Here is a 16326-nt window from a genome sequence, read left to right on the forward strand (position 1 = left end):
TTGGGCAGAATAAAATATTAATAAAATAATTTTGTTTTTTATTTTATTTTTTAAAAGATTGATTTATTTTTGCATACAAGAACTAGGAGAGGTGCGGCAGGGGATGGGGGGGTTGTGAGAGGATTCACCAGAGACAGAGTGGGGAACAAAATAGGCAGATTGACTGAAATACACTGCTGAAGGGAGAAGCAGTCCAGACAGGAGAGGTCTGCAGCGCCATGTGGGCATCTCCCTGATGGGGGATTGAACTGGTGCTACAGAGGTAGTGGATAGCTTCATAGGTTGCATCTTAATCCCTTGTGCCACCAGGGAGGCCCTTTTTTTTTTTAATATTACTAATGGAAAAAATTTAAGTAGATACATGGCTTGCATCACATTTCTATTAAAAGGTGCTGACATGGAATCCTAGCAAAGAAGGATGTGGAGGATTTTCAATGCTGCTATAAATAAATGGTAAGGAATCAGAGTGTTTTTTTTTTTTTTAATATTCAAAAGGTCAGGTTTGTTATAAAAAGGGAAGGGAAGTAAAGGATGCTTGCACAAACACACGTGGGCAGAAGGAGCAGCCCCTGAAAGGGACAGGTTTGTTAGGAGAGACGCCTGCATAGTCATAGGCGGGCAGCCTAGCGACAAGGAGAGCTGCCTCCGCTCCTTTGCAAAGAGAGAAGGTTGGTGAAGCACCCGGATAGTTAGGTAGAATATTGGTGAGCCACACTGTTGATAGTTCCCTGCTATTTAAGAGAAAAAGCTATTCATTTTTTGTCCAGAATTAATCTAATATTGTTGTCTGTCAGTTCTCTGTATCTCCCTCTACACCAGTCAAATATGTTAAGCCTTGTTGAAAGGTGGAAAGTGTGAAAGAATGATAGGGCAGAATCCATAGAAGCTTTTCTTGTTACATCATTGCATTGTGTTTGTGACTTTATAAATTCTTATTATATGTCACACTGTTCTAAACAACTTCCATATACCCATGGACTATTTCACCCAAGTAGCTTACTCCAAATCCCATGTGGTGCGAGGACTCAAAAACAAGGTACCTAACTTCAGAACCCAAACATTGCAGAAGCATTTATCCTTATATTGTACATACATTCAGCCAATTTAAAAAAAAAAATTGATTTGAAATATTTCCTAATTTTAACAATATTTTGCAATTTTTCTCAAGTTGTATGGTTCCAGACATTAGTAACGGATGCATAACATTCCATAATAAGGCTGTACCATAATTTATATAGTTAGTTATGTCTCTTCCATTTTTTCCCAATTAAAATACCATGAGGAGCTCTCGCGGGGTCAGGTCTGTTCAAACATCCCAAATTATTTCTTTAGGACAAATTCCTAAAAGTGGAATTGCTGGACCAGAGTAATCAGTTTAAGTCAGTTAAAAACGGCATGAAGAAAAGGAACATCATCTAACAAAACCCCCTTAACTCCCCACTCTAAACCCCGAGGGTAACTGTCAAGGCCCGCGCTCAGGCCCCGGAGGCCGCGGAGGGAAAGAACCGTTGGCGGCGAGGTCAGTAACGCCCCGTGTGCGGGCCCCGGCACAGGTCCCATCTCCGGATTTGCAGGCTGCGCCCCAAGGCTGGAGACCCTTTCAGGGTTTGCGTCATTTATAATGACGCAGACGCCTGCAGGGGACCTACAGGGGAAGCTCCTGGCCCCAGACAGAATCCGTCTTCCGCGGCTAACCGCACAGTTCAACCCCGTTAGCTGCCAAACTGCGCGCTCGTGCTCTCCCTCCAGCTGTTCATTCCCCCGCCGCCATCTTTACCTCTCTTTTTCACGTTTTGTTTTTGGTTTCCTTTATTATTAGCAATCTGAAAAAACAAAACTTCTTGCTGGGAAACCACCCTGCGTAAACCTGCGTATACTCTCCAAAAAGTTTCGGGATTTTACACTTTCTTTCCGTGAGAACAAACTTCTAGCAATTTCTGAAATCAATACTGAGATAATTGTGTTCGATTTAAAAAGAAGTTTGCTTCAGTGTTATAATTTTGCTAATAGAAAATATTTAGTAAGCTGTGAATGTGCAAAAGCTGCAGACGCCCGAACAGGAACTTGAACCCTGGATCCTCAGATTAAAAGTCTGGTGCTCTACCGACTGAGCTATCCGGGCGCTCTTGCACTAGGCTTTTCTTTTATTCACTTGATATAATTCTAGTAAGTTGTTTCTCGTGAATTAAAGCTAGATTCCAATTTGGCTTTAAAAATATGTATATATTTGGCGTGGTAAGGTGACGTCAACATTTGTTTTCCTTTCACGTAAGACATGTGTTCAAGTTCTTCCGTATTTCACGTTTGATCAGTTGCCAATATCCACTAAACCTTCTAATGTTAAAAAGTTACCCCCCCAAAAAAAGCCAAGACCATCCAAAATTCAGACATACAGTTGTAACCTTTTTTATTTTATTTTTTTAAAGGGTTATTTATTTTTATACAAGAGCTAGGGTACAGGCCAGAGGCGCAGGAGGGTGAGAGGATTTACCAGAGACAGCAGGGAGCAGAACAGGCAGATAGACCAAGGTACACTGCTGAGGGGAGCAGCAGGCGGCAGGAGAGGTCTGCCACGCCTGTAACCTCTTTGAACACAATTCTTTTGAATTTTATCTATCACTTCCCTAATAAATTCTCTTAATTTATTAATTTCACTGAACCAGATTATAATGCCTTTGATGAAAAATACACTTCCATCCATGATATTATGTTGCCATTAGATGAAGCATTCCTTGCCACTAAAGAAGGAAAGATAAGTTTGACTCACCAATAGGGGCTCTAATAAAGGAAAATGAAAGTGACTATGAAAAGTGGGTCTGAATTGAGACTAAAGAAAGGAAGCTTAGATCCTGAATATAGACTTTTGGTTGATTCTCTGCCTTTCCCCCTCTTCCAGGCAAGTTGTAGATTTCAAGTCAGGCTCACAAAATGAGTCCTTCTAAAGCCCGTGCAGTGTTCAGGATGGGAGCAACTTGGAACCTGAAGAACAAAATTTTCCAGATTGGTCTATTTTTTCCAAAAATCCATTTCACCAATCCTGACACAAAGGGTGTGGAACACAGGGTTATGAAATTTAACAGTCTGATGAGAGAATTTATTCTTGTTTCTGGGAACTTGAGGCTTCTGAACACAATGGGCAACAAAACAATTCAGCCTTACTAGGAAAAATTTCTTTCCTACAATTGTCTGATTCTTTCAAAACAAAGACTAACAAATTGTGTGATCCTGAATAGGCCTGGGCTTCCACCTCTAAAAAATGAGGGGAATTGATTAGATGACCTCTAAGATACCTTTCAATCTAAAGTTTCACCATTCTATTACTTTTCTCAGGAGGATAAGGTTAGACTCAAACTACCAGGAAGGAATGGTTTAATTCAACAAATATGTATTGATCATTTATTGTGGTTTCCTTATGGGCTAGTTCCAGACTCCAGAAATAGGTAAGACAGATTCTGTTCACGATGTAGGAAAGAAGGCAGATACACTAGCAAATAATCTTAACATATAGTAATAATGGCAGCAATAAAAATTCAAATACAAGCTTTGCAGGAGATGGGTATGGAAAGACAGAAGTTACAAAATGAGAGCAGGAGACTGAGTTTTTAGTCAAGGAAAATACATGATCAGAGTTAAGTTTAAACCAGTCACTCTTAGAGGTAAATAGAAACAGGCAACAGAGACATTCAGTTATCTATGCAGACATCTTGAGCAGCCCCTGTGTTAGACAAGGAAAAACTTCTTGCTCTGTTTTATGAATGAGGTGTGGAAATGTATAAAACCTAACATTTTTAATGAAAGTAAATGGAGTTCTGTCCTGGCCACTTTAAAGGAGCAAGAATAAAGGGGCCTTTAAGTTTTATCCTGCCCAATGATTTTGTTACATCATATTCACTTTCCTTCAGGATAATAAACCACCTGTTAACTAGATGGCATGGGGTTAAGCCATTAAGTTGTTTATTATCTACCACTTCCCTAACATTGAGGTAGGCACAGTGGGAAGGAAAATGATAAATCTGGAAGGAACGTGGGGAGTGCAAGCTGTGTTTGGGGGATGGTGAATAAATTAATCTGGCTGGAATGGAAGGAACTAGAGAGAGAAGGTGCCAGATTGGAGACAGCTGACAGGGTTTATTTCAGGCTTGGGAGAATAATTTCTTCCTGTAGGCAAAGCTTGACAGTTGAATTGAAAGTTCGGCTCGTTAACACTGCAAAGTCCCACCTGAGGCAGTGTGACCGGAATTGGCTTCATTTCTCTGCTGCATTTCAAACACCACAACTGTTACCTCTACCTTATTAAGCATAAGCCTTTTTCCAAAGTGCTTTTTGAAGCTTCTCACTTCATATAGATGGTTGAATTAAATTCTCCCAGTAGAGGACAGTCTAAACCCACAGATTCTTAAGCCTCCCTCCCCACCCCCTTTCCTATTTCTTAATTTCCCCCACTAATTTTTTAAAACATGCATTTTAACCTCCTACTCATCAGATACATCTGTCTTTGAATAGCAGCAACCACTCTATCAAAACTGGGGTGGAGCAGACAGGCTTATCACCGCAGTTCTTGGCCCTAAGTGGCCCCGTTTGTGGACCCTGAAACAGCAAGCCTTGCTTTAGCACCTTGAAGAGGTAACTGTTTTCTCCTGTGACTGGGGGTGAGATAGTGTATGAGATTCCTACAATGGCCCATGGCTGTGTATCTAGCACAGAAATAATCATGAGTTGAATATAATTATATTAAAGATCCAGAAAGCACATCTCCAATGGTGGGATTTTAGTGCAATGAGGGAAAGGTTTAATTTCAAGAGAATTAAGGGGATGGGGTCCTTTCTTTTGCTTTTCTTTCCATGAGTTCATTCAGGTCTCCAACTCATGATCTCCTGGTGCCTCTGACCTCTTTATAATGGATTCCACATCATTAGCCTAGAAGGTTGTTAGCCTAAAGGGTTTGGTAGTGGTGACAACTTCATTGCATCTAAAGTATGTATAGGGTAGGGGCTCCTTCTTTGAGACAGGGACAGTCACATCAGAATGTAGGTAGGTGATCTTGTCTCTCAACTTCCCAGTGCAGAAAGAGCAGTCCCAACACCCTTGATTAATGCTACAACCCAAGCATCCATCTATCAGGTGTGTCTAGACACTCAGGCACCCTAAGGAAACTTCTGGAAAGCTAATCATGAGGTGCATTAGTTTACTATTGCTGCTATAACAAATTACCACAAATTTAGTGGATTAAAAAAATCACAGGTTGGACCTCCCTGGTAGCGTAGCGGGTTGAGCGCCGCTCTGTGAAGCTATCCACAGCCTCTGCAGCGCAGATTTGATTCTGAGCCAGCCAGGGAAAAACCCACATGACGTGACAGACCTCTCCTGCCTGGCCCGCTGATCCCCTCAGCAGTGTCTTCAGTCCGTCTGCCTGTTCTGCTCCCCACTCTGTCTCTGGTGAATTCTCTCACCCCCCCACGCCTCTGGCCTATACCCCAGTTCTTGTATAAATAAAATAAATAAATCTTAAAAAAAAAAAGCATAGGTTTTTTATCACACAGTCTCTAGATCAGAAACCCAACATGGATTTCACTTAGCTGAAAATAAAGGAGTTGACAGGGCTGCATTCCTTTCTGGAGGCTCCTGGGAGAATCTGTCTCCTTGCCTTTTCCAGTTTCTAGTAGTTGCTCACATCCTTTGGCTCTGCACCTTCATCCTTTAAAGCAAGCAGTGTGGTAATTCCTACCATTTTTGTCATCACTCCCTTCAGCTGGGAGCAGAATTCCACTTTCAAGGATTCATGTGATTGGAATGGACTCACTTGGGGGGCCTCTCTGGTGGCGCAAGGGGTTAATGCAACCTATGAGGCTATCCTCAGCCACTGCTGACTAGTTTGATTCCCTGCCCCCTGCCGGGAAGATGACCCACATGGCACAGCAGATCTCTCCTGTCTCACCCGCCAGCAACTCCCCTCAGCAGTGTATTTCAGTCAGTCTGCCTGTTCTGTTCCCTACTCTGTCTCTGGTGAATCCTCTCACCCCCCACACCTCTGGCCTGTACCCCAGTTCTTGTATGCGTAAATAATAAATCTTAAAAAAAAAATAGAATGGACCCACCTGGGTAATCCAGGCAACTCCCCCCACCCATCTCCATGGCCTTATCTTATTCGCACGTGAAAATTCTTTTACCATATATTCATAGGTTCTAGCATTTAGGAGGCAGATACTTCCTCCTCTGGGAGGCCATTATTCTGCCTGCCACATAGACAGCATATATATCAGGGAGCAACCCTCTCTAGGCAGAGGGAGGAGCTCGTAGGAAGGTGTCCAGATGAGGATTGTGTGTGTTCTAGAAGCTGCAGGGAGTATAGTAAAGGCCAAAGCACGGTCTATATTGAAATGAAGGAGGGTGTTATTCATTCAACACACTTGAATACCTAGTACATGACAGGCACTGCTCTGCGGATGCAAGGATTAGGAAACAAAGTTTCTGTTCTCCGAGGCTACAATGAAAATCCAGGGCCAGAGAGGGAGTGGCCCTGATTGTGGATTGAGGTTTGGACTTTACCCAGGAGTTATGTGGAACCATCCATTTGTTTGACAAGCTTTTCTTGAGTACCTGTTATGTCCCAGGCACTGTTCATTCTCTGCTCTGGGAATTCAGGCATTTAAAGCACAAAGTAAAAAATCCTGCCCTCGCGAACATACATACTAGTCAGTTTTAAGCAAGGAAAACAGATGGTTGTGTTAGAAAGCACTTTCTGGCCAGGGCACCGGAGTGGCAGGCCTTAATGCCCATGTCAGCAATCATAACCTTCCTGCTTTGGCACCTCCTTTTCTTTCAGGAGCCCTCTTTTCCTTTTGTCTTTCAACTGGGTACCCTGATTTAATGCTTAACATTCCCAGTGCTGTAGAAGAAAATGGAAATATGGGTCATAGCCACTACATGATAAAATGGCCCATCCCAACAGGATCCTTGTCTCTGTGGGCAAGTTCCTTTCTTGAAGGAGCTACCTTCTCATTCCTTCAGCAGCTATATTAACCTTGACCACTTTCCTTAAACATTCCTCCCCATTTTTCTCAGTAATTGCTTAGAGACTGTCAGGCAGCAGCCAGTCCTCTCAAGGCCTAGTGTCTTGTGTATGACTCTGCACAGACATCTCCTTGTGCACTCTCCTCTCAAAGATGCCCAGGCAATGTCACCCCCTATTCCTGGACCCCAAATCCTCTCAGCTCCTCTGGGGTTTTCTTCATCAATCATCTTCCTCCTTGGTTTTACCCTTAACAAAATAGCATGTTTAAGTCTTTTCCATCTGAAAAAGAAAAAAAAATCATAAGATCTTCCTCTTGACCCTGCACCTTCCCCATCTACTGTCATATTTCTCCTTCCCATTCATTGCCAAGTTCATAGAAACAATGGTCTACACTCATGTGTCTCTTTTTTATTATTTTTTAAGATTTATTCATTTATTTATGCATATAAGAACTGGGGTACAGGTCAGAGGTGTGGGGGGGTGAGAGGATTCACCAGAGACAGAGTGGGGAACAGAACAGGCAAACTGACTGAAATACACTGCTGAGGGGAGCAGCGGGTGAGACAGGAGAGGTTTACTGTACCATGTGGGTAGCTCCCTGGCTGGGGATCGAACTCAAGCTGCAGAGGCTGTGGATAAGTTCAGAGTACTGTGCTTAACCCCTGCAACACGAGGGAGGCCCTTCTCCATTTCTTTTGCAGGCCTCTTCCTCTGCATGTCCACCGAGGTGATCTCAGACATGCCCATAACTTCATTTACTACCTATAAACCAAGCAGTCCAAACTGGGTATCATTTGCCAATGCCTCGACTATTAGTTTAGAGTCTCAATTCACTATCTACCAGGCAACCCCCCCCTAAATATTCCACAGATAGCACCAACCAACACAAATTCATGATCCCCCCCATAGTTAGACACCCCTCTTTCCACCTTAGTGAACTGCCACCAATTCCTAATGCATCCAGTGGGGAACAATTTCTAGATCCCCCTCTCTCCTTAATTCACAACTCCCAACACATAAGCAAATGTTATTCATTAGGATTCCTAACTATCTCTTATATCTGTCATTTCCTTTTCATCTCAGATGTACCCTGGGCACAGTTTGGAGATTCCCTGATGGCACTCCAGAGGAAGCCAGGGCTCCCAATCTGGGCTGCTAACCTGTATCAGGTTGGGGCAGGAAGCAAATTTGCACTCCAATTTGAGGAGTAATTTAAAGAGAGTTTAAAAAAAAAAAGAGATAGTTTACAAAGGACTGGCAGGGCCTAGGAAAACCACAAGGCACAGAGTGCAGCAAAGCAAGTTTCTTCATTTCCCCCCCTCCTCCAAAGGAAGTGGGTGATTACCAGAATTAAGAGAGAGGAGGGAGAGGGAAGGGGGAAGGGAGCTATGATCTTTGGTTGAAGGTGGCCACAGCCCACAGTGATCCCAGAAAGAGGGATTCTGAGGAATAAATATCCAGACCTCCCTGAATTCCAGCTCCCTTTCCCCCCACTACTGCCATGGCTCCCCACTGGCAACTGGTTCCAGGAAGCAGAGGGCCCAGAGTGGATCTGGAGGGCCAGGGGGAAATAGTGCATCTTCCAAATGCTGTGTAATCCGCCAGCAAGTTTTCCAGATCACATTGTTATAGGACAGGGAGAGGGCAGCCCAAACCCCACAAACCTGCCTATTCTAAATGGGTTCTGCCATCCGCCGCATCAACACAAAACATAGGAGACTTTAATGGGAAGGAACTTTAATAAAACTAGGAAACAATACAGGTAAGGCAAAGAGTCTGTTATAGAGCAACCCCGATATTAAACGGGTTCCTGGCTGTGGGTCCTCACCCGCGCGCTTTAAAGGGACTTATGAATACTCTACTACAGACACACACAAAAGGGTTAGTAAAAGGTTTATTTACAAGAGGAAAGGAAATAAGGAAAATGTACAACTCAGGGAGAAAATAGGGAAATAAAGTCTTTAATGCGTCCTACCCGATCCGACGACCTGGAAACCCAAAGTCACTCCCAGAGCTGGCCGGAGGCTCCGCGCTGGCCCAGAGCCCAAAAATGGAGAGAGAGCCCCAAAGCCCACGTGTCTGCCTTTTGTATCCACCTGGCTGCTTAACCCCACCCTCAGGTCCCAGCCACCTTCCCTTCGGTGGTGATGGGATTTGGAGTTCCCAGTGTCTTTGGCTTTGACCTGGGGTGGGGGTGGAGTCCACAAAGCCTGTATGGAATTTGCTTTGGGACCGCCTTTTCCCCCTAACAATTCCCCCCTTTCACTTTTTGCCACCATTTCCATGGTGATGAAGATCAAATATATGGAGGTTGGGATGCAGTCTCAGATGAACGTTTTGTCAGGTTCCAGTGTGAAAGAAAACCAGTCTCTCCAGGTATTTGTCCATTGTGGAAAGCAAAAGTCCTCCACTCCAGGAAAAAATAGTTCATCAGTTTAAGCCAAAAAAAAATCTGGAGGCGTTAGCCAAAACAAGTCAGCAGATATGTAAAAATTTCAGGAAAAAAAAATCTTAAAATGGTTCAACTGATGTAAAAACACAAATTTTCTCAACCTTGATCCCAAACTTTTAACAGCAAAGCAAAAGTTTGCAAACTAAATCTACTTTTAAATCATTTTTCTTATTTTTGCATAAAATCACAGAGTAGAAATAACTAACAGCAATTTTAGCTGGCTTTGTTGAAATATTCCATACAGGATCAGAGCGAACCGGTGGCATCCAGTCGATGTATGCTTTAGGTATAAAGTTGGTCTCATCAGACTCCACCTGGGCTTTCCTCTTCTCGAGGGTACCAGGGCATTTTTGTTGGCCGGGTTGTCCAGTCCTGCCAATGGAGGCAAGCTTCCTCACCTTCTTTGGAGGTCTCTGGAACCCTACAAATAAGGCAAACAGGTTCTCCTTTTCTTGGTTCAGCTCTTTTTCAACTTTCTGGAAGAACTCCACACAAAGCCACACAATCAAACTCACGTCCAATTTTCGTTAAAACAGACAAAATCCCTATGGAAGTTATGCAAAAACAGACTCTGAAATAAGTAGCAAAAATTACTGCCACTATTTGTATGCTGTGTTGGTATCAAGGGGAGAAAAAATGTGACAAGTTAGCTTTGCTGGAAAAAATTACAACCTTTTTGCAGATCCTGGTTAGTCAAAACAAAACAAAACAAAACAAAAATTTCGTGGATTCAGGACAGAATGCATAAAAAAAAATTTCCAGTATTATTGTTATAGAGCAACCCCGATATTAAACGGGTTTCTGGCTGTGGGTCCTCACCCGCGCGCTTTAAAGGGACTTATGAATACTCTACTACAGACACACGCAAAAGGGTTAATAAAAGGTTTATTTACAAGAGAAAAAGAAATAAGGAAAATGTACAACTCAGGGAGAAAATAGGGAAATAAAGTCTTTAATGCGTCCTACCCGATCCGACGACCTGGAAACCCCAAAGTCACTCTCAGAGCTAGACGGACGCCACGAGCTGGCCGAGGGCCCCAAAATGGAGAGAGCCCCCAAAGCCCACGTGTCTGCCTTTTGTATCCACCTGGCTGCTTAACCCCACCCTCAGGTCCCAGCCACCTTCCCTTGGGTGGTGATGGGGTTTGGAGTTCCCAGTGTCTTTGGCTTTGACCTGGGGTGGGGGTGGAGTCCACAAAGCCTGTATGGAATTTGCTTTGGGACTGCCTTTTCCCCCTAACATTATGTCAAAGAAACCTTAGTAAATGTCAGGTGTATTTCCAGGTCTATTGAGTCCTTTGTAAGAAAGTTTTACTCTCAACAGTTCCATCAATAGGAATCTGTTGAGACCTTTTCTCCCTATATTTCCAGAAACAATTTCTGTAGATGTGAAACAATTGAATTATACAATATTACAAGGTGACAATCACCGCTGACAATTTACATACATACCCGATACTACTGTTAACATATTGTACATACCAAAGTTTTTACCATTTTCCCAAGTGACAATGCTTCCCTTCCAGTTTTACTTCATTAGGTAAAAGCCAAATAGAACAAATTCATGTAATGCTTTCCCAGGAGGAAAAGGAGAAACTTCGTGGAGTGTCTCAGGAGCTCTACTGAGGTTCCACAAAATTTCCTTGCATCAGTCAAATGACAGGCCACCAAATTTGTACTTGAATTTAGATTTCTGGGAAGCTTTGCCATAAATATCAGAAAAGTAACAGAAACAACAATATTCAATCTCTATGAAGGCACCGGCTTAGCTCAGTATCACAATGTTGACAATCAAACCATAACTTTTTGTTTTCTCATAACTGGAGACTCTTTTTTTTTTTTTTTCCAACTTATACGGGCACCATGTATACCAATTTGTCGATCACTGGAGGTCAAGACGGTTAGACACAAGGACATACAGACAGACAACATACAGACACAAAGAGCTCTTTAGTTACCATTCATCACGCGTGGGATATCCCGTGCAACTGCAGTTTGTCTGATAGGCCAAGGTAATAATAAAAAAACGAGCAGGGTTAACAAAAAAACTTCAAAGAGAAAAAAAAAAACAAAAGTTGATAGGAAATAACAAAATCAAGATTAAAAACCTTTGTATGAAAGAAAAAAAAAAATACTGTCAGCATATGCATGATCCTAGATGTCATTTCACATCTCCTAAACTTTGCAAGGAAAGAGATTGGTTAGAGCATGGTAGTTTTTTTTCTTCTCAGGGTTTCTTCAGAAAAAAAAACGAGTTCTTGGGTATCCTGCAACAATAACTGGAAAAAGAAGTCAATAACATTCAAGTTTCTTTCTGTTTCTTAAATAAATATCTCAAGTCTTCAATGGGTTCACAAGACCAATGGGACTTCGTCTCTGGGTCCGTTCCTTCTGGCGCTTTCTTAACTCTGGAATGATGTACCCAGGGTTTTATTCCTGCAAGTTTCAGAGAAGTATGTGTGCTTAGCAAAACATCATATGGACCAGTCCATTTTTCTGACAACTGGTTTTGGGCATCCCCACTCTGCCAGGTCTTCAGTAAGACCTGATCTCCAAGTTTGAAGGGATGCAATGGTTGATCAGGAGGCATAGAGATTCTCGAGGTTGCAAAGTTATGAATTACTGTCAGAACCCCACGCGCCAAGCTGTTATAGAGCAACCCCGATATTAAACGGGTTCCTGGCTGTGGGTCCTCACCCGCGCGCTTTAAAGGGACTTATGAATACTCTACTACAGACACACACAAAAGGGTTAGTAAAAGGTTTATTTACAAGAGGAAAGGAAATAAGGAAAATGTACAACTCAGGGAGAAAATAGGGAAATAAAGTCTTTAATGCGTCCTACCCGATCCGACGACTGGAAACCCAAAGTCACTCCCAGAGCTGGCCGGAGGCTCCGCGCTGGCCCAGAGCCCAAAAATGGAGAGAGAGCCCCAAAGCCCACGTGTCTGCCTTTTGTATCCACCTGGCTGCTTAACCCCACCCTCAGGTCCCGCCCCCTTCCCTTTGGGTGAGATGGGATTTGGAGTTCCCAGTGTCTTTGGCTTTTGGCCTGGGGTGGGGGTGGAGTCCACAAAGCCTGTATGGAATTTGCTTTGGGACCGCCTTTTCCCCTAACAAGTCTAGTTTCTAAATGAAGCACCCAAAGTTACCCGTCCCCTCGTGGGTAAAAAATCCATCCATATGGGATCGGCCCAGAGCAAGGCCCCACAGCCTGCCACAAGTCTAAAACATCTTCCAGTGGGACCCACAGAAAAGGGCCAGAAACCACCAGACAAGCCCGGAAGGAAAGAGCAAAATCAACATCAAGATAAAAGCTGCCATGGTCACCTCCCCACAGGTCTCACCCACATCTGTGTCACCCCGTCCACGACCAAAAAGACAAGTGCAATTTCTTCATGTGTCTCTAGCTCCATGTGCCTCCTCCAGGTCTCCTGCTCCATCCTGCTTCCTTCCTCAGTCTCTTCTGCAGCTTCTCCTCTCCTGCTCAGCTCCACCCTCCCTTGGGTGGGGCAGGGACCTCCCCTTTCCTGGGGACCACCCTGTTGCAATCCCCCCTTTTAATTTTTATTCCACCATATCTATGGTGGCACAGATTTCATGGTGTAATTTTAGGAGACAGTCTTTTTTCAGGGTTACAATGTGTGTAAGAGAAGCAACAATTAGTCAGCAGCATTGTCCATGAATGTCCAGTATGAGAGTTTTCCATTACTTGAAAATAGTCCATTATCCAAGCCAAGAAAAAAAATCTTAAAATTGGTTTAATAACTTATGCAAAAACGAATTTTCTCAACCTTGATCCCAATCTCTTTAACAGCATAGCAAAAGTTTGCAAATTAAATCTACTTTTAAAACCATTTTTTCCTATTTTTGCATAAAATCACAGGGCAGAAATAACTAAGCAATTTTTAGCTGGCTTTGTTGAAATACTCATCAGGCAGAGAGCAGGAAGTAGTCAAAGACAAAGCAACATACCAGTGAAGAACCATTACTGCCTTTAGAAATGCTAATGAGACAGCAGAGATTACAAATGAAAGAAAAAAAAAGTTCCAAAGCCCTAGCAACAAGACCCATCTTTGATCTGGCCACATGGTCCAATGTACTGCCTAATCTTTTGAGTAAAACTGGCACAGAACAATTTACACATATTAAAATCTCTTAGCAAGTCACTACAAACAAATTACACACAAGCACAAAGAATTTTCACAAAGCCCAAGCCAGTTTTTCAACAGCAAATCGACATATGAAACAAACACACTGGAGAAACTGTTATAGAGCAGCCCCGATATTAAACGGGTTTCTGGCTGTGGGTCCTCACCCGCGCGCTTTAAAGGGACTTATGAATACTCTACTACAGGCACACACAAAAGTTCATAAAAAGGTTTATTTACAAGGGAAAAGGAAATAAGGAAAATGGACAACTCAGGGAGAAAACAGGGAAATAAAGTCTTTCATGCGTCCTACCCGATCCGACGACCTGGAAACCCAAAGTCACTCTCAGAGCTGGCCGGACGCTGCGTGCGAGCTGGTGGGAGCCAAAATGGGGCCCCCCAAAGCCCACGTGTCTGCCTTTTGTATCCACCTGGCTGCTTAACCCTACCCTCAGGTCCCAGCCACCTTCCCTTTGGTGGTGATGGGATTTGGAGTTCCCAGTGTCTTTGGCTTTGACCTGGGGTGGGTGGAGTCCACAAAGCCTATATGGAATTTGCTTTGGGACATCCTTTTCCCCCTAACAATCCCCCCTTTCACTTTTTGCCACCATTTCCATGGTGATGAAGATCGAATATATGGAGGTTGGGATGCAGTCTTAGATGAACATTTTGTCAGGTTCCAGTGTGAAAGAAAACCAATCTCTCCTCCAGGTATTTGTCCATTGTGGAAAGCAAAAGTTCTCTACTCCAGGAAAAATAGTTCATCAGTTCAAGCCAAAAAAAAAAAAAAAATTGGAGCATTGGCTAAAACAAGACAGCAAATATATCAAAATCACAGGAAAAAACGTTAAAATGGTTCAAGTTATGCAAAAATGAATTCTCTCACCCTTTGCCTTACCTGTATTGTTTCCTAGTTTTATTAAAGATCCTTCCCATTAGTCTCATGTGTTTTGTGCTGATGCGGCGGATGGCAGAACCCATTTAGAATAGGCAGGTTTGCGGGGTTTGGGCTGCCCCTCTCCTGTCCTATAACAAAAACCAAAAATCACATTTGTGCTTATGGTAGCCAGTGCCATAGGGAGGCCCAATTTCCCCATGGGGCTGACTAACCACGGATGGCTCTGTCCTAAATCACGTTGGACGCCAAATCTGTTAAAGGACAGGGAGAGGGGCAGCCCAAACTCCACAAACCTTCCTATTCTAAATGGGTTCTGCCATCCGCCGCATCAACACAAAACATAGGAGACTTTAATGGGAAGGAACTTTAATAAAACTAGGAAACAATACAGGAAAGGCAAATAATCTAAAATCTAAATCAAGCACCCAAAGTTACCCGTCCCCTCGTGGGTAAAAGTCCATCCATATGGGATCGGCCCAGAACAAGGCCCCACAGCCTGCCACAAGTCTAAAACATCTTCCAGTGGGGACCCACAGAAAGGGCCAGAACCACCAGACAAGCCCGGAAGGAAAAGAGCAAAATCAACATCAAGATAAAAGCTGCCATGGTCACCTCCCCACAGGTCTCACCCACATCTGTGTCACCCAGTCCACGACCAAAAGACAAGTGCAGTTTCTTCACGTGTCTCTAGGCTCCATGTGCCTCCTCCAGGTCTCCTGGCTCCATCCTGCTTCCTTCCTCAGTCTCTTCTGCAGCTTCTCCTCTTCCTGCTCAGCTCCACCCTCCCTTGGGTGGGGCAGGGAACCTTCCCCTTTCCTGGGGACCACCCTGTTGCAACATCACTCCCAACTTCACCTGTCTACACCTGTGTCCTCTGTCACCTCCAGGACAAAATCTAAGCCTTTTTGGCATGTCCTGATTTCTCTTATAACACAATTTCTTCTTCCTACCAAAATGCATTTGAAAGCCTTTACTGTGCTCCTCAACCCAGCTACCCAGGCCCACTTATTTCCTGTTAGCTCTCCACTTCTGACTTTTCACCCCAAAATTGTGCCACAATGGGTCCACCTATAGCCCCAGGCTATGGGGTTCTCTCAGGCTTCTGAGCTTAGCCTGATAACAGGCACAGAATAAGTGTCATAAATATCTGTATTATGAACAGGGGGAGACTGGGGAGTGGAAGAATGACGGCTTTAGCCTCTGTGGATCTTAGGGATCAGGAATAGGGTCCTATGGACATTATGATATAGTTATCACAATGGTTCACTTCCATTCTCTCGTTAGATCTGCTCACACTGAGTGGTAGGGGAAGCTACTGTTATTGCAGCTCGGGGGTGACTGGACCACCCAAGGTCACATCAGGAGGGGCAGAGTGGAGAAACAAGCCTGTCTGCCCTCACAGGCTTCTCCACACTTTTCCTCTCCAGGGTTACCTGCAGGGTTACTTTGCATTTGCCCAGGTTTCATCTTCTAAGAGACCAAGAAATCCTTCTGATTGTCAACTCACTTTTTCCATTGCTTTCTCCCCTATGTAGGATGTAGGATGGCCTTTGTTTATTCAATTCCATTTCCAACAAATAGTTGTCCTTTTTTAATTTTTTTATTAAGGCATGTTTTATTTATTTATTTTATTTATATTATTTATTTTATTTGTTTGTTGTTTTGTTTTGTTTATACATGCACTGGGTACAGTCAGAAGTGCGGGAGGGGCGAGAGAATTCGCCAGAGCCAGAGCGGGAGAGCAGCAGGCAGAAGGAGCGAAGCACACTGCTGAGGGGAGCAGCGGCGGCAGGAGAGGTCTGCGTGCCATGCGG

At 43.6% G+C, this 16326-nt stretch overlaps 1 protein-coding gene and 1 non-coding gene across 2 annotated transcripts in view; both read right to left on the reverse strand.

Annotated features, from left to right (window-relative positions):
- The window catches only part of LOC119250713 (protein Mdm4-like), a 139616-nt gene that overhangs the window by 53420 nt on the left and 69870 nt on the right, over positions 1 to 16326 (reverse strand). The gene's annotated exons all lie outside the window — the stretch shown is intronic.
- Positions 2050 to 2122, reverse strand: TRNAK-UUU (transfer RNA lysine (anticodon UUU)). The gene has a single exon. It is a non-coding gene; the product is annotated as a tRNA-Lys (tRNA).

This window comes from Talpa occidentalis, unplaced genomic scaffold (assembly GCF_014898055.3).
Source record: "Talpa occidentalis isolate TD23 unplaced genomic scaffold, MPIMG_talOcc4v2.1 talOcc4.18, whole genome shotgun sequence".
NCBI classification, from domain to species: domain Eukaryota; kingdom Metazoa; phylum Chordata; class Mammalia; order Eulipotyphla; family Talpidae; genus Talpa; species Talpa occidentalis.